Here is a 23,181-nt window from a genome sequence, read left to right as displayed (position 1 = left end):
GTTTGGGGATGGGATGATGAAGTTTTTTGCCCCTTTCACTTCTCCTCTGAGACTTGACATACACTCATTTCCCTTTCTAGACCTGGGAAAGTCATAGCTGGGAAACAGGAGGGGCGGAAGGAGAGAGACAGCAACTGAAAGCCACGAAGCAGAGAAGACCCTTGTCACAATGACACCCAGGAATAGGCTATGACTTGGGTGGGGCAAGTCTGGGAAGCAGTGACTCTGGGAATAGGCTATGACAATCCTCTGACAGTGTGATGTCTGATGACTTTGAACTTATTGCTCCTGAGTCCTGGCCCTCCCCATGCACTGAGGTCTCATGGGAGAAATCAAGGCAAGAGGGATCAGCCAAGGTGAATGCAGAACAAAGGCACAAAGAACTGAACCAAAGCCCCTCCTGCTCATCTGTGGGGTCCTCTGATGCATCTGACATTTTTCAGTCCTGGACGGCATCATCTCCACCCTGATGTAACTCTGGCTGCCAGTGTCTCAGGAGCAGCCAAGGAGGGAAGAAAAACACACAGCCCCCAGGGAGGGTCCTTCACTGAGACCAGTGAATAAAACGTCAGGGTTTTATTGACAGCATAAGATGCTCAGCATGGAGTTGGCATAAGTCCTCTGCCCTCAGACTCCCAGCTGCCCATGCATGGCATGGTTGTGGCTGGATCCTTTCCTGGGATGGGGGCAGGTGGAGAAGAGGGTGTGAGGCCAGAGGACCTGTAGTAGAGGCTGAAGGCAGTCAAGGTCAGGGCTGTATCCAGGGCAATCCTCTCCAAGGCAGGTTCTGGCTTATGAAGTGCCTCTGCTTCTAGGCCCACATGATCAGTACCAGAAGGTTCTTGAAGGGAAAAGTAGAACCAGATGAGTGTGTGGGGTGGCTCTGGCTGAAGCCTCAGGTAAGCACTTGCCTGCCTTGGGTGGGGCAAGTCAGTTTCTGGGAAGCAGTGACTCTGGGAAGGAGTGACTCCTCCTTGCAAAATTCCCCTTCTCCAGCCCATCTGAACAGTGGGAAGAGGGGATTTAGGGAATGGAATGGAAGAATAATCATATATATATATATATATATATATATATATATATATATATATATATATTATAAATTCCTCCAGACTCATTTGGTCCTTCAGGAAAGACTACATGAACAGTAGTGGGCTATCCCACCACAATGTTCTTCATAATTGTGGAATAACCCTGGAACTTCATCTTAACACCTAGACCGTGATAACCCTAATACCTTACTTTAGTACCAGGGAATGGGCTATCCCAGAAACTCAATGGCAATATCTTTATTATGGAGTGAGATATTTCAAACACTGACTACAGCTATGGAGTGGGCTATCTCAGGAACCCCACTGTGACACTTGTCTCTGTGGAGCTGGCTGTCCTGGAGTCCAGCTTTGGTAAGATTGGTCACAACTGGATTCTGTGTTTTTTCACTGTTTTCAGCATGCTTCAGAAAGGATGCAGGCCATTGAAGAGGGAGGTGAGGTTGGGGAACCATGGAGAGGACATGAGGAAGAAAACTTACATCTAAATAGCCAGTTGAGGAATGAAGCAGGGAAGTATTTGTCCTGAGGAAAAAGCAGAAAACCTGCATTAGGTGCATATCTACTGTACGCCGAGCTCCTAGTTTCTGGCTTAATCCTCACAGCAACCTTCAGCATAAGGATTATAGACAAGGAAAAGGCATGACTAGCTTTGCCCAAGTCAGAAGGTGAGCTGGTGGCACAGCCGTTCCTAAAATCTGGACCTGAAACTGTGCCCCTGGATAGCTGAGTTGCAGGAGGCAGGGGCTCCCACCTGGTAGAACAAATCCCATGATTTGTTCTGCACAGGGGGCTGTGCAGGACCATGCTACTGCCTAGAAGAAGCTGAGTGGGCAAGATTTAGAGGTGGTCACCAGGGACCACTGCTCCAGTACTCTGAGGCCCCCATTCATCACGATGCCACGTAACAAATTTAGTTATTGCTTTAAAAATGTTAAATCAAGGCCAAAACAGAAGAAACCTCTAATTTGTGAGTTCCTCCTCTGTGCTAGGCGTTTTCTTATCTAATCATCATTTCATACCTCGTGCACATAAAGCAACATTGATTAAAATGGGCCACTAAGACATTTTTAAATTGTCAAGTAAGCGAAGACTTACCATTGAATATAAGACACATTCCAATTTCAGAAATGTTACAACATAGAAACTATGTGTCTTGGGAGGAGTGGACTGTGGTAACTGTGTGGTATGAAAATCATCCTCACCTGACAGACAAAAGCCCTGAGGTTCTGAGGGGTTAGGGGACTTGCTCATGGCTGCACAGTTATCAAAAACCATGGCCTATGCCATCTCTCTTGATGGGACAGCTCGGGCACATTTGACGGGAGAAGGAGACTTGAGCAAGGGATGGATTGTGGGGGACACCATTGAGCCAGACTCAGAAAGGAAGACGCCGCTTCTCTTGGAAGCTTGCTTGGGACAGAAGCAGCCACTCAAAGTCCAGGGAATGTACCTGGTCACTCGGCAGGGACTCCAGGGAGAGAGGCGAGCTGAAGTTCCCAAACAACCCAGGTGAGGTCACAGCTGATGGCAACAGGAGAGAGGCAGCAATGGGAAGAAGACACAAGAGATGAAACTGACTGAAACAATGACTCATAAAACTCACTATTCGTCCCTGTCACACACAGATTTATCTGTGTCGAAACACCTCCATCCTCCAGCACGGGAGATGAGCGCTCTCAGCTTGGTGGCTGGTGATCCACCTCTCCAGGAGACCATCCATCCCCATCCCCTTCCTGCCCTACTCAACACCATATTCCTTCCTGTTTCTCATTGGTCCACCCCCTGAGCCACCGAATTTGCCTAACTTCCTTTCTTCTTTCCTTTGTCCATTCACCTCAATAGCATGTTTGCCTCCTCCACCTGTTCACAAATCCATCTATTGTCCACCATGCAGGCAGTCACCATCACCTTGCCACAATCCAGCAGTAGATGTGTCTTTCCATTCTCCCCATCTAACCGTCCTATCATGTATGTATACTTCACTCTCTCTTCCTTTTACCTAGCAACCCTTCCTTCCCTCTTTCCTCTCATGCTTTTCTCCACTCTTCCTTCTTTCCCTTCTTCCTTCCACCCACCATCTATCCATCCTCCACCTTTTCAACTTCTCTTATATCCACCCATTGCTTTGTTTTTCCACCTTAGGCTACTTTCCATCTAAATCTCCTCCTTCTTTCCCTCCTTATTTCTTCTATTTATCCATCCCTCCTCTGTCATCCCTCCACCCAGGCTTCTATCCCTCCTTCTGTCTTCTCTTTTACCATTCATTCCTACTTCTGTTCATCCATATTCCAGCCTTTCATTCGCAGTTCACACTCCAACAGACTTTACATGGGGGCCTTTCTGTGCCCAACCAGGACTGTGAGACAAATACAAGAAGGAGCACCACAGAGTCCCTGCTCTCAGGCTGCTCTGGGCTAGTGGAAGAGACAGTCTCCACACAACAGGACAGTGGCAATTGAGTGCATGCAAGATTGAAGTCCAGAGGAGGGCGTCCGGCCTGGAGAGATCTGGGAAGGCTTTGGGAAAGAAAAAGCATTTGTGTCACACCTTGGAAGGTGTAGAGATATTCTAGGCACAGAAAGAAGGTGCCCATAGTGTACAGCGGGTAGCTGACATCAACAGCTGGAGCAGATGAGGAAGACAGGGGGATACATCTGCAACACTGCAGGAAAGACCTTGGCCACCAGCCTTGGGGGTGGCACTTGGTCCTGGGAATGCTCAGCTACAGAAGGTTTCGATCAAAGGTGCAATGCATGACTCTCTCTGGCAGCAATAAAGGGGGGCAGCAGGAATGGGCAGGGGGGCTACAGCAGTAGTCTAAGCACAAGAACAGCACAACCTACTTTTCAGAATGGCCAGCTGTTGATTGATGATGTAGAACCAGAATCGGATCACTGGGCACAGCTGGAATACAGAGGAGCAGAGGCCTTGGCGAGAGGAGACTTGGGCACCGCTCCCAGCCCAGTCCTGCACAGGGTTATAGGCCCGTAAGGGGACTGGATGATGCAATCAGGTTGCCATTTTCTATATGGTAATGGCAACATCGCCTTCATCATGGATCACTGAACCCTGGCTTCTCCATGTTGGCACTTAGGACCCAGTCATCCTCTGTGTGGGACGGTCCTGTGTTCTGTACGGTGTGTAGCAGTGTCCCTGGCCTCTACCCGCTGGATGTGAGCAACACTCCCCTAGTTGTCACAGCCAACAAAGTCTCCAGACACTGCCAGGGCTCCCTGAGGGCTGGTGGGTTGGGCAACTTGCCCTGGATCTGAGAACCACTGCTCTGATGTGTCTCAGCTCAGTCTGGTAGTGAGTCAGATGGCACTCCCTCCACTCCCGCCCGCTCCTTCCCTGGCTCTTGTTGTCACTCTCCTACTGGCACCTCCTGGGACCATTGCCCAAATCAAAGTCCTGCCCTGAAATAAGATTTGAATCCTTGTCCCAGCACTTGCTCATGGGGGAGACCCATGAGTACACAGCAGGGCACAGGGCTCTCTTTCAGAATGTTTTCTTCAGTTCTTTCTCCAGCATTGCCATGTGTGCTCTAAAGCAGGCAGGTTTGTGGGGTTACACAGCTGCCGTAGAAAAGTGCATTGTTCATTTTTGGTTGCAAACTCTTATTTTCCCAAAGAAACTGCCTGCATGCACTGACCTTGTAATAATGACATTGATGATGGGAACCTCGCTGGCTGCACCACAATGGACCTGACCAGTTATGGATGCTGAATCCTTTTGATAAATTAGGAAAAGCTCTATACCTGCCTCTTGACAGGGTGGATTTCTCATATAAAATTGAGGGATTCCATTGGATTACTTTTTGCAAAAACAACACAAGTCTCCTTCCACTTCAGGTGTAAACGGCCTGGTTACTGGTCCCCCATCAACAGTTCCTTCCTCCTCCCTTCCCCAGCAGCAGGGACCTTGACAAAGGACAAGAAAACAGAGCTATGGGAGGCTGGTGAGCCCAGGAATAAAGCTGTCTGGAGTGGCTGCTCTCCTATGGGCTATTCCCCAAAACGACTGGACACAACGCCTTCTCCACAGCTCAGTTCAGGGTCAGACTTACTACGTTGGGTAAAGAGATCTTCAAAGACCATTTCAGCAGGGATTCCATCACTGTGGAGAGTGAACTGGGGAGGGAAACAGGTACATTCGAAATAATCATTGTGACTACTGGCTACGAAATGATGCTTCTTCTCCAGGGACTCATCTTAGCCTGGGTATATATGAACTCAAATTACCATATAGTTAAAAGTACGTATTGCTTAATCACAACTCCACTGTGTCCTGGCTGTTTGACTTTGCCCAATTTATATAAGTTCTCTGTGTATATTATCTCTAAAATGTGAAATAGGGTTGTTGTGAAGACTGAGTGAAAGAAAGAGGTGGACTGGAGGACATTCAACCCATCACCAAAAGGGCACCTGTCACCTCAACAGGGCATCTTTTGTATTCTTTGTGGCTTGGTTCGAGGTATGTAGAGAGAACTTCCCTTTAGAAACAAGGTCTAAAATTGCTGGTGCAAAATGAATACTGCTGGCTGCAGGAGCTCACAGGTGTGTTTTCTGTTGCAAGGACAGTCTTCTACTTTTTGTTTAATGAAGTTGGGAACACTAACATTTGATGCATATATGTTAACAATTGCTATTCCCTCTTGACAGATTCTTGTTCCCTTGATTAATGTGAAGCCACCTGTCTCTTTTGACTAGTTTTGGTCCAAAATCTTCTTTATCAGATTTTCAGATTAGCTCAGTAAGCACACATTTTTAGATCTGATCTGGTGAACATAACTTGGATTTCCAGGGTAATCGACCAAAGTCTTTTTGATCTACAGTGTGTCATACTCTCCTTTCAATCCTCTCCTCCATCCGTACTTGAATCCACCCATCCTTCCCACCAGCGTCCATCCATCCACTTACTCAGCTTCCATCTGTTCACACAACTATTGTCCAGCCACCCTCTCCCATCCATCATCCCACTCATTTTTGCATCCGCCCAGCCACACATCTTTCTCTGTCTTGTTCTCCAGTGCATCTCTGGGAATGACACTGTGCCCACCAGCTCTGTGTGTGCTGAATAAATGAATAATGAATGTAAAGCAGCTTCTGATCCTATGGAGGTCACATAGCATAATCAGGCAATGACAGCACAGCACAAGAAGTGACATAGCCGGACTCTCAGTGTGAGCACAGACACGGGAGCATGCACCTCCGTCTACAGGCAGGCACTACAAGGGAGTCTAACTTCTAGGGAAAGTGTCCCCTTCTGTCTAAACATCCATGTTCCCTGGGGAGAAAGCTGAGCTGAACAGGGGGGTCTGAAATGAGAAGAGAGATGCTCTGGGCTCCAGAATGGGCTGCTGTTCTCTTAATGGTGACCCCCAGTGAGACTGGTCACCACTCTGTGCATGGCACTGCCCCAACATCATGTCCTGCACAGTTCCCAGCCCTCCCTGTGTAGGTACCTACCCTACACGCACGTGGATCCCAGTGAGGATCGGCTGGCAGTCCTGCAGAACTAAAACTCGGCCGGACTTGGTCTGATGCAACCCAAAGGGGGTTTTGATGGTCACATCCACCATGGAGCCACTGAAGAAGCCGAGCAGCCTGGATGCACAGGAAGAGGCCATAGGACTCAGCAAAAGTTTGGGAATGTTCTAAAGAATTCGGTCAAACTTGGCAACAAGTGTGGGTGTTTGTGAGTGAGAGGTGACCCATGCATGTAAACATATTTTTAAATTATGCCTACTGTTCAATATATATATATATATGGGCTCTCTCTCCCTCCCCCTATCCCTCTCTAAGAAATGCTCTAGTTTTTTGTTTTTTTTTTTTGAATAGGTATTCATCCCTCAGGATTCAAAAGATGAGAGAAAGTACCTATTGCTGGGAGACAATGGCTCACAGCTGTTTTTGGTTTTTTTTGTATTACTGGGGTTTGAACTCAGAGCCTCACACTTAGCTAGGCAGGTGCTCTACCACTTAAGTCACTCTGCCAGTCCAGTGGTTCACACCTGTAATCCTAGCTATTTGGAGGCAGATATCAGGAGGATTGCAGTTCAAACCCACTCTGGGCTGTAGAGTAGCTCAAGTGGAAGAGGGCCTGCTTACGAAGTGTGAGGCCCTGAGTTCAAACTCCAATACCACAAAAAATAGTAGCAGAAAGGCTGCATCCCATCAATGTCCCCTAGCAACCCTGTTGAGATCATATAGGTCACCACAGCACCAGGGTTTCTTTTCTTTGTTTTGTTTTGAGACAGGGTCTTACTATGTAGACCAGACTGGCTTCCACATGATCCTCCTGCCTCAGCCTCCTAGTACTGGGATTATGGATGTGCACAACCACGCTTGGCCCAACCAGTGGATTTTATTTTATTTGGCAATACTGGGGTTCAAACTCAGGGATTCATGCTTGCTAGGTAGGGCTCTACCACTTGAACCACTCCACTACCCCCTATTTTTGTGTTGGGTATTTTCAAGACAGAGTCTGGCAAACTATTTGGTTAGGCTAACTTCAAACCCCATTCCTCCCAATCTCTGCCTCCTAACACCCAACCTATCACCAGTATTTCTGATGCCTTCTTCCAGAGATATTATGTGTGTGTCCACATCCACATATGTGCAATTTAATTAAGGCTTTGTTTTTCTGTTCAGTAAAATGGGTGTAATACTGCACCCCTTTTGAAGGTTGTAGTAAGTATGACATGAGATTATTCAGCAAAACTTTAGCACTCAATAATATTAGTTATATCTATCACCATCATCTGCTCATGGAGGACAATTTGGTGATGCTTATCAAAAATGGTTAAATTATGGAACTGGGGACATGGCTCAATGGCGGAGTACCTTTCTCATATGCGCAAGGTCCTGGGTTCAATGCCCAGCACCCAAAACAAACAGGGTATAAATTACAGTTCTGAGAACTGCTAAGTAAATAATTTGTGATGTGAACAGAGATATTACTTGAGATGTTAATCACAGAGTTATATAAGGAGGGAATAATCTAGTACCTAACAAGAGAAGAGTGGGTATCACGTGCCATGGTGCGTGTGTGTGGTAGAATATTCCTCATCATTCAAAATGGTGCTGAAAATGTTGTGGGATAAGAGAACTGAAATGTTAACAGGCAATTGTCTCTGAGTTGAAAGATTAGGGACTTTTTTCTTTTCTAATTTTCACCCCAAGCTTATTCAACAAAGCTTTTGAAAATGGTAGAAAAGTAAAAGGTCTATTCCTCTTCCTATTTTACTATAACTGTCATCTCTAAAGAGCTTGTGTATTTATGCAAACATCATCAAGAATTTCTGGAAAATGCTAAGAATGAACTAAGGCTATTTCGTCAGTTGTTAAACATAAAAATCCTCCCTCCCCCACCTCCAGGAATGCTCCACACCTGCTCGCTCTCCCCATGGCTCACCCTGAGAAATGGATCATCAGCTTGGTCTGAAATTCCAGCTGGGGGGTGGATGAAGCAGAGGTGTTCCCCGAGACCCGGACAATATTGAAGTTGGTGATGTTGAGCCTGCAGAAGGAGAAGCGTGGGAAAGCAGACATCCAGGCTTCTCAACTCAAAACTCAAACTGCCGTGAGTTTCCTGTCTTCCATCTTGGGCCTTCCCATCCTTAACCTAGATGTCCAGCCCAAATCCCAGTCCCATGAATTCTAGACAGGAAACCATCGACCAATAAGTGAGAGGCTAAAGGACAATGAAGACCTCACATGCAAAGCATCAGCCAATAACTATGGTGGTGGCAAAGTTAACAACGGTGCTGTTTTAATCACTGGATTGAAGAATTACTACGATTTAGCTGGGCAGAGCTTCTGCAATTTGCCTTCCCAGTACGATTCGTAATTTCGTACACAGAGATGAGAAGTGCCGGGCAGCGGGTGGAAGGAAGGCTGCGGCTATCATTCTAAACAGGTGAGTCAGACACCTGAGCAAGTAATCAGAGATACAAACAGAGATCTGTTACTAAGATATTAATCTTACAGTTATATAAGGAGTGAAAATGGGGAATAATCTAAGGACTTAGAAAGAGAAGAATGCTTATCACATATCGTGGCACAGATGGCAGTCTTTCAGGTTCCTGGATCTTTCCAATTAATGCTTTGGGGAATTATTTTATTTCTAAAGAACTCCAACTCACCTGCTGTTGAGTTTCCCAGGACGAGTGCTCCTCAGAACATCGTTCATGCCAACAAGACTTCCATGGCCACAGAGGCCCTCCAAAGGACCCTTGCAGAGCAGGCCTTCCAGAGCTAGTGGCCCTGCTTCCTCCTGGAGGTCATCTTCATCATCACGAGATGTGCTGGTTCCAAAGAAGTTGTCCAGTACTTCTTCAGCATCCTTGAACGTGCTCCTGGTGTTCCACAGAAGGTCTTTCATCAGCCTTTTAAGCTGAGCCCGGAGGTCTTTGTTGTCTGTTGATGACTGTTGATTTATAGGGTTCTCAGCTCTCTGTTTGGTGTCTTCACCTTGAACATGAGGATCTGGAGAAGGAAGGGCACTGTCCTCATTTAACTGCTGTATTGAGGAGCCCTGCCATCCTGGGATTTCCATGAAGCCCCAAACTTCAGACAGTTCTTCCTCACTGGGGTGAAAATGCCCGGGTTGGCCATGATCCAAGGGTGATTTTTGTCTCAGACTTTCCATAATCATTTCAGAGTGACCAGAGCCCTAATCTGATCATAGCCACCCAATGACCAAACTCCAGACTGACCAAAGCCATTACCTGTGCAAAACCCAGCTGGACCACTCAGTAACCTGCTCCAGCTTGACCCAAACCCCAGATGCTCTGCTCCCCGAGTGCCCATACCCTCAAAATGCCCCATCTCAAACTGACCATAGCCCGGCCCTCATTTGACACAGTCAACAGACTTGACCATTCACTGACCTTGCACCAGACTGACCCTACCATTAGATGACAAGCCTGAGATAGACCATGACCAATAGAGGAATGGAGCCCAGCTGAACCACCCATGAACTCTGTTCCAGATGGACTCAAGCCACCAGTCAGCCTCGCCCCAGACTGACCAAACTGCCAGGCGGGGCCACTTCAAACCTGATGGCACCTGGAGAAGCACTGGAAGGGTGACCACTGACTGAGAAGCTAGTGCCACTCACACCTGAAGGGCCAGACTGGCTTGACCATGTGTGTTTGCAGTGGCCAGGGCTGTTCACACCCTTTTGGTCAAACAATCAGGAGGTGAGAATTGGTCTTCTGTGATCTAAGGATCCTTGGCAGACCCTGTCATTTTTGTCAGGATTGCCTTGGAGGCTCCCATCACTTTGAACATGGTCACCCACAGAGTCCTGACTGGTCCAGGGGTTCCCACAGATGAAGCAGGAGTTGTATCTGCCCTGGGGCTATAGAGTAGGACTGGAGGCATACTGGATTTGGGAAGCTGGGCACTGTCTCCAGTGTCATCACCACTCAGGTAAATGTATTCCTGGTTATCCTCAATTGGGTCCTGTTCATGGAAGTAGGCAGCTCCTCTGCTCTGTGAAGAATCATGGTTGGTCTTGGCTTTCTGCTGACTCCTGCTGAGAAGGCCGAACAGCTGCCTGTTCTGGAGAAGTCCTGAGCCAAACAGACCCCCGCTGTCCTGGGGACCTCCGTTTCGATCACCTGCTGAGACAGAAACACATGGGTGAATCCAAGGGCACATTCTCCACTGGGGCCATGGGAACGAGTTGCTCAACTGAGGACCAGCTGTGATCAGGCCCAGGAAGCAGGGTGAGAACAACACGTGTAAACGCAGAACCAAGATGGTACCTGGCCTCCATATATGATGATCTAAGCCTATGAGGAGCCAGAGAAGCGTCTGACACACATCACAGGCTGTGAGCTTCAAGTCTTACCATGACAGACACTGGAAACCACTTACAGGCTTCAAGTCCACAGCCTGCAAGTCCATTTTCTCTGCAGAGTCTTATCTGCAACCACTTCCTGGGACCTCGTACTAGATTTTCTTGAGCACCTGGGTCAGGAGGCAATGAAAAGTCAGACCCGTGGAAACCACATTTGGGCCACGTATGGTGGAACTGAGAAAACATAAAGGGAAAACGATGGTACAGTTGTGCTCAGAGAAACAAAATAAAGCACTGGCTGCATGGGGAAGGGGGAGCTGCTTTGGTTATTGACAGTTTCTTAGATCCTGATTCTACTTCTTTTCCTTTGTGGGGGATGGAACCTAGGCCCTAGCACATGCTAGGCTAGTGTTCTACCCCCCTGGAGACCATGCCAGGCTCCTGATCTTGGTATTGGTGTCCTGGAAGTCCAGAGGGCTTCTGAAATTTAAGGTCAATGGGATTACCCTTTTTTCCCTTTTCATAGGTAATTTTTCTTAAATAATGTTGTCTTTTTTGTAGAAGTTTCTGTTTCTTGCAACAAACAGTATCTAAGGAGAACTTGGTCTTAGGACTTGGTTCCAGATGAGAATTCTGCAGAGAAAGTGTGAGCCAGGCTGTGGACTTGAAGCTTATGTGTGGCTTCGAGGTCTGTCATGGTAAGAGTAGAAGCTCAAAGTCCGTGATGTGTGTCAAGCACCTATCTACAACCTCATCGGGGATGGAGGTCAGAAAGATTTACCCAGGAACTAAATAGAAGAATAGAAGACTATGATAAGACAGCAAAGAGGCATGTGTGGCTTGCATTAAATATGTGATCTGGATACCAAGAGTGGTCAAGGGGAGGAGGAGCCTCTGGGGAAGGCCCAGTGTCCAGGTTCCTTCTGCCACGTTCACAAACCTCATTTTTCTAATGAGTCTTTGGCGATGACAGACATCAGTTTGTCCAACAGGGATATATTGCTTCCCCTGGACTCTCCTTGGAAGGAAGTTCCGTAAAGGATGACAGCTTACCTGTGTTGGAACTGGAATCTTCCAGCAGAGCACGGCTGCTGCTAAGCAGGCACCAGAGCAAGAGGAGAGTCCACAGCATTCTCACACCCACTGCAGGCACCTGTTGAGACAAGAGTTGGCCAACTGGGCAACATCAATCTGGGGCTGGTGAGTCCTAGAGTCCCATCTGGTCTTTACAGCCACTCAATTTCTCTGAGCCTATTTCCTTATCTGTAAAACCAGTAGCTTTTCACTACTTGAGAGGAAAACCTGGCACTGGAGATGGGGCCCTTTGTAAGCAGGAAAGTCCTCTAACCACTGTTGCCTTTTCTTCCTGTATTTTTTCTTTATTTTGCAGTACTGCAAGGCAGGCACTCTGAGATGTACCACTAAGCAACATCTCCAGCTCCACTGGGAAGGTCCTGATTCCCCCCCTTCCAAGGTTTCCCTCCTAACATAAGCTATTTTCAATAAGATCTCTCCACCAATGACCAGGTTCAGGAACTGCTGACCCCTCTCCCAAGCTTTCCCACAAGCCCTGCATGCACTAGATATGCCTGAACTTGATCAATTCATGACCTTCCCTGGGGTGGCAGGAGTGGGCACCTCTAACAGTGGTTCAAGGCCACTCTGGGATGATGTGAGTTTATGAAACTACATCTCAACAGAAAATGCTGGGTGGGTGGAGCCACCTGTCTTCCTAACTACACCAGGAAGCATAAAATACAAAGATCAGAGTCCAGGCCAACCTGGGAAAAAAGCAAGACCCTTATGTCAAAAATGACTGGATGGGTACTTCAAGTGGTACAGCGCCTGCCTAGCAAGTGCAAAGCCCTGAGTTCAAACCCCAGTACCTGACAAGACATGTGCAGAACTCCTGGGATCATGTGCAACAGAAGGTCGTGTGCCTCAGTGAGCCTACCCGTTTTCGTCTACGTGAGTTTTGCTCCCCTTGTCCTAAGAAAGCCAATCTGGGAATCCCCTACCTGTGCACTGTGTCCTTTGTGCTGCAGCACAAGCCCCAGGAAAGCCTTGTTGGGATGACTTTGCTTGGTTTTTTGAATTTCTATCTCCACTTAAGCAAGAGAACCCTAGGATGAGCTGGTAACACCAAAATGATCTGGTGACATTAAATGAGCTATACTTTGCCTTTCTGTGATTCCAATTCTGATTTTTTTGGGGGGTGGGGGGTGGGACTGGGTTTGAACTCAAGGCTTCGTGCTTGCAAAGCTGTGGTCTACCACTTGAGCCATGACTCTAGTTCATTTTGCTCTCGTTATTATGGAGATACCCTATTATTGGGCTGACGTCAAACCTCAACCCTCCAAACCTCAGCCTCCCCAAGAGACTAGGATTGTGGGCATGAGCCACTGGTGCCCAGCTCCTATCCTGGATTGAGCAAAAGAATCCTTAACTGATTGGTGGCACGCTTGTGAAATAAGTGCTATTGTTCCCTTCATCTTACAGGGGGAGAAATGAGATGTGAGGAGGTAAAATAACTACCTAGATCATAGCTGGTAAGTGACAGAGTGATCATTCAAAGCCAGACAGTCTGGGCCTGGGCCCACACTGTCATAAAACTTTAATCATTGGTTACCATTTGCCGAGGACCCCTCTGTTCTCCTCCACACTCTTTTCACTCACTATCTCACGTAATCAGATTTTCCTCACAACCCTAAGAGGTACAGGATGGACACCTTGGTACAGTCACCTAACTGTGCCTTGTACTGTGGTAACATAAAACTCTGTTTAAAAGCATGATGAAATAGGAAAGGAAGGAGGAGAGGGGAAGGTAGGACGTGAGAACAGGGCTACTCTTTGCCCCTAGAGGATGAGAAACAATGTCTCTATCATACCATGGTGGCCTTCCCTACTGAGTCTCATTGGCTCAGGGGCATGCATTTTTCCTTATTTTGCTCTCTCTGAAATTGGAATGCATCTTGTCTTCAATGCGTGTAACTAGCAGTGAGGCTCCTTTCCTGATAGCGCACAGGAGCATGATGTGCATGTGATCTATTGCGTCGTTTCAGTTTCCCCCCCCCGTGGGACCCTGCTGATGAAGTAGATGGAATTAGCTCTCTTCATACATTGGACAGAGAAATAGAACGACAACTGTTGTCTGCAAAGTTCCAGCTTAACAGTCACTCCATCTGTGGCTTCTTACACTGCTGCCCCCCTCCCCAACCCTTGGCCTGAACTCAGTCCTGCAACTGTCTCTGCTCCCTGCTCACCTGACCTTTTTGCTGAAGCAGCTCAAAGAAGTCCTGAAAAACAGCGCACCTGTTCTGTTTGGGGTCAACAGCAGAGCCCACTGAACAATGGCAAGACAATGACAAAGACTCTGCCAGGCCCTGTTCCCAGCATTTGGTTCAGATCATTTGGTTGTATTCTTGTGTTCTCAGCTTATCTGGTGAGTGCTGTTTTCAGTCACATTTAACAGAACTATTTTGATTTCTTCTTGCTGATGAATCATTATTTGTGATTGTCAGAATAAGAAATTACCAACAATATTACCAGTCTTCCCTGTGCCTCTAAAATAGGCTACCTACTGAGAGCACAAAGAGCACAGAACGTCGTGAGCTGATAGGGTTCTGCTCTCAGGAGAGCCAGGTTTCCTCCACTGTTTATCAGACATAATACACAGAAGGCAGAGGCTCCCCACTTTGCAGATCTGGAAATTGTGGCCCCAGAGTCACCTGGCAAGTCAGTGACAGAGACAGAACTAGACTTCAGGGTTCCAACTCCTTCCTCACTACCACCACCTGGCTCTTCTCCAGACCTGAGAGTGGGGGATGCAGGGCCCTTACCTGGAACATGGTTCTGGTCACCCAGTACCTGCGGTTCTCCTGCACCTGCCTCTGGTGTGAGGGCCAGGAGCAGAGGGAGGCTTAAGTAGTAGGAGGACCAGGCCAAGGGAAGGGCCAGGGACAGAGGGGCCTGGCAGACACCCCAGAGACCTGAGCAGGCTCTTGGAGGACTGGCCACATCTGCTGATGCCAGGGCAAAGGTGGGAGGGCAGGGAAGGGCTGTGCCCTGGGGCCTGAGGAAGATGAGACCATAGTGACGAGTGCCTGTGACTTGAGTGGGAAGCAGGACTTCCTGAAGTCACCACAGATCCATATGTGGCTGTGTGTGTCTGTGTGTGTGCTTGCACGTGGGTGTTTGTGTCTGTAGACTTGTGCATGTGTGTGTGTGTGTGTGTGTGTGTGTGTGTGTGTCTGGACTCTGCTCTGAATGAGTATGTACAAAGTTGTGGAAAGAGGTGACACCTCTGACCTGATTCCTCAGGTGCCCAACCTGACCCACGCAAGTTTGCTCCCAATTCTAAGGTGACTGAGCCACTGTGGAGTCTCCTTTCTGGAACAGACACTGACTAGGGAAGACCATCTCCTTCCTTTGAGGTCTTCTTATTCCTCAGAAAAATGTCAAAATTCCCTCACAATTTACATCTTCCTGACAAAACACCCCGAATTCCTGAGGACTGGTGGCCTCTATTTCTGAAGATTGTTGGTTTGTCTCTGAAAGAATTCCAGCAATAGCTCAGTGCTTCCTTGGTACACAGTGGCACCATGAGAAGGTGGAAGCCTCTGGGGTGCCCCACAGATGCTAAGGGACCCCAGGACTCAGCAGTGTTCCTCAGGAATGTGGGTGTTCCTGAAAGGATTCTGACTCTGGCTAGTCTGGAACTTCTCAAGAATCGCCCATTACTGTTCCCAGTTCTCTTTCCCTAGGGGGCATCGAGGTCTTTCACAGGTGGTCCTGCCCTACTCCTACTCGTGGCCAGCTGTGTGTCCTTGACTGTGTCCTTTCCCATCTGGTTCTCAGATCCCCCCCAGGAACTGGCCTTTTACACACCCTGTTAAACAGGGAGGTAATGTGCAAACTGTGAAAGGTGGGGCTGTTGTCACCATCACTCCACTTCCATGTGACTCTATCTGGACAATTGCAGGGTGGGGATGGGGAAACGCCAGAGCCAGAGGAGCCTATGACCAGAGAGGCGAAGGGGCTTAACAAGAACACACCATAAGGGCCAAATTGGAAGAGAGCCAAGTGCTCGGATCTGAGCACCTTTGTTATTGCACCCTCTGTGCCTCCCAGGCAGCCTGGCGTACCCAGTGCCTTCAGGGTAACACTGATATGAGAACAGAGAATCAGTCCCTAGGTGGCCAGGCCACGGGGTGCATGACCAGGTGGCTGGTGGACCTCCCGCCTGCCTACAGTATCTTTGCCATTTCCCATGTCACAAGAGGAAGATAAACAGCCCCACTAGGGTGAGGGATGCCTGGCATGGGGGCAGGTCAGTGTGGCCAGGCTGAGTGAGGGGCGTTGTGCAGGGAGGAGGCGCCCAGTCTCCTGCTCCCCAGTCTCAAGCTGCACCATCTGCAAGCAACACAGGAAGCCTGAGCCTCTGTTCAAGGCCAGAGCCTCCTCTTGGACTGGTCACAACTTTATCTGCTGGGGACTGATGGAGTGGCCTTCCCAGTGCCCCACCTCCTTCCAGCTTTTCCCCAGAACTTGACCTGGTATGCTGGTGGCCTTTCTCTTCCCTTCTGGAGTTACAGGGGCGTTACCCTATAGCCTTTGGAGGACTCCTGTGGTTTCTAGTTGGGGCAACTTTCTCTGGATGGACTCCAAAACTTCTTGTTTGATTTGTTACAGAATTTAAGATACCATGTGACCCTCGCAGCTGAGCACACACATAAAGGGCCTAAGTCATCAGCATACAGCCAGAGGATTTTCTATAAAGTGACCCCATGTGTCAGCAGCTCAGCTGTGCTCCCCCCCTACAATTAATATGCTGGGGTGATAGCCCCCCAGGCCTCAGAATGTGACTGTGTTCAGAGATGGGATCTTTAAGGAGGTGATTAGTTTAAAATGAGGTCACAGTGGTGGCTGATCAATAGGACTATTGTGTAAGAAGAGACAGGACGCTCACACAGAGGGATGACCATGTGAAGAGGCAGGGAAAAGAAAGTGTCATCCATCTACAAACCAAGGAGACAGGCCTCGTGATGGAACCAACCCCACTGGCACCATGACCTTGGACTTCCAAACCCAGAACTGGAAAAAAGTGAATTTCTGCTGCTTAGCACCTAGTCATGACTACTTGGTTATGGCAGCCTAGCAGACTCAAACCCCACGTGACCTGTATCCAGACAAACCCTCCCCTGGGCTCGTCCTATCCTCTTACTCTCCCCAAATGCAACTACTGTCCTCACACCACAGATTTATCTTGCCTATTTTGAATATTACGTAAATGAAGTCTATGGAACATGATCTTCTGAGTCTGGTTTTTTTCCCTCAACATTGTTTATGGAATTCATCCGTGTTGTTGAGGGAGACCGTGGTTTGTTCATTTTCATTGCCATGTGGTAAACTTCATGAAGTTCCATGAAGTACCAGCCACCAACCCTGGGCATTCTCCATCTTATTCACTTGAGCCATTCTGGCAGTATCAGGTGACATGCAACAATTGTAAGCTGATATCTCAAAATTTTCAGCATGAGTTAAGTAGTTGCAAAATTTATTATCTTCGGAGTATTATACATATTGATAACACTGCTTTCATATTTAATTGTATACATGTGTAAATATATCAAATGGAATGTAAATACTGTAAAGATTTGATTCTCACCATTATCCATTTAAAAACACCTTACAACCAGGCATGTTGGTGCACGCCTGTAATTCTAGCACTCAGGAGGCTCAGGCCAGAAGATTGAGAGGTCAAGGCCTGTAGACTGTGTAGAAGAAAGAAAGAAATGAAGGAAGGGAGAAGAGAGAGAGAGAGAGAGAGAGAGAGAGAGAGAGAGAGAGAGAGAGAGAGAGAGAGAGAGAGAGAGAGAGAGAGAGAGAGAGAGAGAGAGAGAGAGAGAGAGAGAGAGAGAGAGAGAGAGAGAGAGAAAGGGAGAGAAAAAGAAGGAAGGAAAGAAAAAGAAGGAAGGAAAGAAAGAAAAAGAACAAGAAGGAAAGAAAAAAGAACATATATCTTGATTAAAATTTCAAATAAAAAAAGATAAACTTTTTTTTCAAACCTTCTCAGGACCATAAGACACAAAACATTTAACACTAACTTTTAGATTGTTATTGTTATGATTAAGAGCAAGGTGAATTTAATAATGATGAAATACAAAAAAATATGCTTTAGGAAATGGATCTTTGAATGAAGAAGAGGGTTTTCCTATCAGCTCTTTTATCTGTGAATGGATTCACTCATTGCTAGAAAAAGGCAAGGTCGGCACCCTAGATACCTAAGTGTCACTTTTAGTGACCCAGGTGCTATCAAAAACTTTCCGTTTCTGCAAGCAGACAAGAATGGAAGGAGTTTCACCCAACGGTGCTGCTCAGTTCTTAGAACTGAGTCAATGTCTGTGCCAACAATCACTCAAGGATGCATGATCAGAAACTGTTTCTCAATCACTCCAGGAGATTAACAGCCACCTGGCTTGCTTCCTTGACCTGACAGGGTCACTCACAGTGCCTTTGTTCAGAGCCCTGCTGCTCCCAGGCAATGCACCAAACAGAGATTAGGGACAAAGACGAACATGGATTTCTTCCCTAAAGAGGGAGGGAAAATGTGTGTGGAAGGGAAGGTGCAAGAGGAGAAGCCAGTCTTGAAAGGTGAGTTCTTGGGAAAGAGAGCACCATTGCTCAGACTCTGCAAAGGACTTCCCTTAAATCCTCTGCTATTTCCAACTCGTGGGAAGTTGTATCTCTGCCGCAAGTTGCAGCTGTGGGTACCCGGTCTTCACTTGTTATCTGTGTGTTCTTGTACTGCTCAAACTACTTGGCCAAGTAGCAATTCCTCATCTGTAGAATGGAGACAAGAAAGTAGTTGAGTGTGATGTCACACACCTGTAATTCCAGCAGTCAGGAGGTGGAGGCAGGAGTGAGAGATTGAGGCTGTCAAGAAAATCAATCAATCATTCAATCAATTTGATCAATAAAGAAGATAAGTAAGGAGATGCTAAGGTTTAGCAATGTAGCACCCACACCTGGCAAGTGCTCAGAGAATCTTGGCTGTCACGGTGATAACACTTACCACGAAAGTCCTCGTTCATGGGGGGCTAGCCAGGGATGAGGGGTCCCAGCACCACCCCCTGTGACCCAAACAACCATTGCCATTTGTTTTCCCATCATTTGGGAGAGGGTCCATTTGGGCGCTGCTGGTTCTCACTGTTGCCCACATCCTCCAGCCACTTTCCAGGCCCCATGTCAGGCTGGGTTTCAGTTCCACCCTAGTCTCTGTGGCTTAGGTCAGGGGCAAGCACTGTGAAGCCAGGATAAGCTGCTTCAAATCCTAGCTCTGCTTCTCATACACAGGGCCTCAGCTTGCCTCTCAAGCCTCAGTTTCTTGCCTGTGCCTGCTTAGAAGTCTGCCATAACAGTTGAGTAAATCTCATGCCAAGACCTTAGCACCTGCCCGACACCAGGTAAACTCCATCTTTTGTTACTCTTAGGATTCGGGTAAGCTGTTATAGAGCTCGGGAGGTCTGGATTGGTCTCCAGGTGCCATCCTTTTCTACCATGTAGCCTGGTCAAAGCATGTGCTTCCAGTGCCTCAGTTCCCCCATCTGTGAAATGGGACTGTTTATCCCTCCCCAGTCAAGAACAGCATGCACTATAACCTTCTGGGGGCCTGAGGGGTGTCAGAGCTGGAAAGGAGCCTTGGAGCTGCACTTGGCCCTACAGCACCCTGGAGAAATGACAGGTCCCAGAAGATGGTGTCAAGTCCCCAGCTTTGTCCGAGTTTTCCCAGCCTAAACTTGGCCCCCAAATAGCAGATCCACTTTCAAACTGGGGCCAGTAGGGAGGCAGCTGTCTCCTCTCCCACATGAACTGCTCAGAACTGTTGCCAACACAGGGTGCTGAGGACAAGGCAGGTCTATGGCCGGTGAGGGGGAGAGATGGCAGGACAGAAACCAGGGAACAAAGGCCAGAACCAGGACAGTGGCAACCAAACAGCTTGAGTTGGTCCCCTTGGAGGGGATGCAGGATGAGGGATGAAGACAGGTGGGGACTGAGAGAGCTGCAGGCAGCCTGGTGAGGGGCAGAGGGAGAGGCAGATTTCCCCAGGGGCATGTGGATAGGGCTGGCCAGCAGGTGAGGTGTCAGCCTTCAGGGCCAGGGAGAGAGGTGGCCTGGAGAATGGGTTCATGGCTTAAAACAAGGGCTCCTTAGAACCAAGTCTGATGCTCCCCTGGGGCCACTTCCTGGTTGGTTCTTATCAAGCCAACCTGCTTCTGCCCTTTCTCAAATCACCTCTCGCCTAGAAAGTGGCTGGAGCTGAGAGCTGAGACTCTTGGCACACTTGGCTCCAGCGCTGTGCTGGGGAGAGTGTCAGGATGCAGGGCTGGGGTGGCACTGACACAAGTGAGGACCATCTGAGCAGAGGTGCTCTGTGCTCAGTGTGTGGAGTGTTGGCACCAGGTTGAGGAGTTTGTGTACTGTTGGCTCATCAGTGTCCAGCTGACCTACTAAGAGAACCCATTGGCAGTCCCATCAAACTGGCCACTGGACAATGAAGATGACCACCACCTCCAGGCCAAGAAAAGTGTACACACACACACACACACACACACACACACACACGCAGCCCTTAGCATTCCTCTCACTCTACCAAATGCTTGTTACCCCAAAGCACAACCCAATCCAACACCACCAAGGGCAAAACTACCACCACCAACTAGAAGACTTCATCCTAACCACACAGGTTCACCAAGGAGACCTGCTGTCACCTGTGCTACAAGGACCAGACAGTGGCATGGGATCCCCGCAGTCCTGAGGAGCAGTTTTGTCATCAAAACGGGTGTATCACCCCAAGATGGTAGAGATGCTTAGCAGCATTTGCATGCAGAATTTCAAACACAGCAACAAAAGAACACTCTTTTGGTTTTGTCCTTGTCAGGTTCAGGGCGCAATGGTGGTTTGATCCATTTCACCCTGAGGAAGGGGAGCGATCAGTGTGACCTGAGGCCTGAACCATCAGGTGGAGTGTTGAGGCCCCACTCTTGAGTCAACAGCCTAATCCCATCATGCCTCACTCCTCTGGGAAGAAGGCCAAGCCTTCTAGACCATCTACATCATCAGGACCTTTGAGTCCATGCCACTTTGCCCGCATTCCATTCTAACCCAACCCAGTCTCTTCCTCCTTCTCTACTCTCCAAATCCTTCCATTTTTCCTTCTGTAAGAATCCCAGACATGACCACTGACTTTTGTCAAATCATAACCAAAGGAAAATTAAATGCGTTATTGATAACCAAAAAGTTTTATTGAAAGTTTCAAAAATTGAATAGCAGAGTGAGTCAAACCATTCAAGGGTGTGTATGTGCTTTAAGATGGCTGACACAACAGCGCTGGCTCTCTGGCCCTTGGTCCTCATGAGGAAAGAGAGGAGGCCCTCTAACAGAGGACCAGGAGAACACAGTGACACAGCAGGAGGGCAGAGCTTGCAGGGTCCTGGGGCAGTGCTGAAAGGTCCAGATGTCGCCCTGCGTGCCATGAAAACCCAGAGAAGGGCTTGAAGCGGGGGGAGAGGGGATTGCATTTGCAATTTTAGAACCCAACCTATGGCGTCTGAGTAGGGGTAGATTGCAGGGGTACCAGGGGAAGCAGTGAGGAGCCTGGAGAAGCATCCATGGGAGAGATGATGGATAGAACAGTGCCAGGAACAAATGGATGGACGCACGAGGACCAACAGGAGTTGGGTCTAATGTGGTTGGAGAGAGCAACCGTCCAGAGGAACTCAATGCCCCTCCCCAGAGGCCAGCTTCCTTATCTCCAGCCCTTCCCACAGACTGAATGGAAGTCTCAACCTACCGTTCTCAGAGCTCCTCCTACGAGAGGAGCCTCGCTTGGGTGTTATCAAGGAGACCAGGAGAGACCCAGAGACTGGATTCCTGGGAGGTGGAAGATCCCTGGGTGATGGACAGAGAAGGCCCCAGAGTGGTCCTCAGAGAGGCCTTCCCTGACCAGCCAAGAGTGGCCCCTAATTTTCCCTCCCTTCCTGACATGTTCGCCTGGTTATTGTCTTTACAGCCCTTACGGCAATCTCAGAACCGTCTCTCTTTCCCTTGTTTACTTGTTATTGTCTGTGAGAGTTCATTCCTTAAGATCTGCCTGTGGACCAGACCCTAAGCTTCTCAATGGCAGAAGCTCCATCTCTGTTGTCAAGCATCCAGTTTCCAGTGCTTAAAACAGTGCTAGGGCTCAGGGAATGATGAAGCCATGAGTCAAATACTGAAGCAGACAACCCAGGTGTAACTTCCTGATTCTTAAGTGAAAGAAAGCAAACAAGACATGAAAAAAAGCTTTAAAAATCACTAGAAGGAGAACCAGCTTTATTGTATAACAGCGACTTCAATATTTCTGCACCCCTATCCCACCCAAGGCGAGAGCTGGGATCAAATACCCCCCTCAAACTGGCCTGCAGGTGGGCACAGAGATGTGTGGGCGCAGCCCTGCCTCCGCTCTGCTCTGGGAGCATCCTCTGGACACTGTCTAGGCCAAGAGATGTGGCAATGCCTCCACTTACCCTGTCAGCTCTGCTCAGGGGCCAGGAGGCCCAAGGCCTTAGTTCTGTTACTAGCCACAGCGCACACATATTGAGCACCTTCTGTATGCCAGCCACAGTGCTAAGCACCTCAGGAAAGAAATACTTAATACCCCTGCCCATCTTAGCATGTCATTGTTTATTATCCATTTCCCAGCTGGGAAAATTGGAATTCAAAGGCCAAGGATGTCACCCCGTCACAAGCCTGAGGTGGGATTTGAATCCCCTCCTCCTGGCTCCAAAATTCTTGCTCCTCTGGCATTGGTGTCCAAAGCTGTCCTGTTTGCAGGGGACCCTTCATACAATGCTGCTGACCATTCTTAATGTGAAGAGACAGCAGTTTCCCCCACTGTCTAGCAGCTGGGGTTTCCGGAAGTCCTGAGGGACAATGAGGTGACCAGGGTCTAGTCTCCTTGAGTGTACCGCCGTTGGGCTTTATATCTAGAACCAGAGGGTGATTTGGAGCCCCCTCGAACCTTCTCTGGGCGGCTGCACAGTCTCTGGATCCACAGCACAATCTCCATGGCAGCAGAGCCACTGTCCCCTTCAGGTGCTTCACCAGCACCACCCACCCAGGACAGCATGGGAAACTCATGGGGGTCACCGGCGTTTCTGTTGTCCTTCCCTGCCTTGGCAGGTCAGGTAGGGGCTCGTGACTTCCTTTGCCATGAAATGTGAGCAGAGCTGACATTTCTTCCTAGCAGAAACATCCCTGCTAGGATGTTTTCCTGCTC

The 23,181-nt window shown here is 48.4% G+C and overlaps 1 long non-coding RNA gene across 2 annotated transcripts; it reads right to left on the bottom strand.

Moving 5' to 3' along the window:
* Positions 1-545: 545 nt before the first annotated feature.
* Positions 546-4,260, bottom strand: LOC141423131 (uncharacterized). Of its 2 annotated transcripts, XR_012447782.1 has the most exons (4): positions 3,896-4,260; positions 2,503-2,573; positions 1,532-1,574; positions 546-841 (listed from the first exon to the last, which is right to left on the bottom strand). It is a non-coding gene; the product is annotated as an uncharacterized lncRNA (long non-coding RNA). The 2 variants fall into 2 exon arrangements; XR_012447781.1 differs by lacking the exon at positions 2,503-2,573 and having other exon boundaries at positions 3,896-4,257.
* Between the last annotated feature and the right edge of the window lie 18,921 nt (positions 4,261-23,181).

Source organism: Castor canadensis, chromosome 5 (assembly GCF_047511655.1).
Source record: "Castor canadensis chromosome 5, mCasCan1.hap1v2, whole genome shotgun sequence".
Lineage (NCBI taxonomy): Eukaryota > Metazoa > Chordata > Mammalia > Rodentia > Castoridae > Castor > Castor canadensis.
Note: the sequence above shows the minus strand (reverse complement) of the source record. Positions and strands in the feature narration are given on the sequence as shown.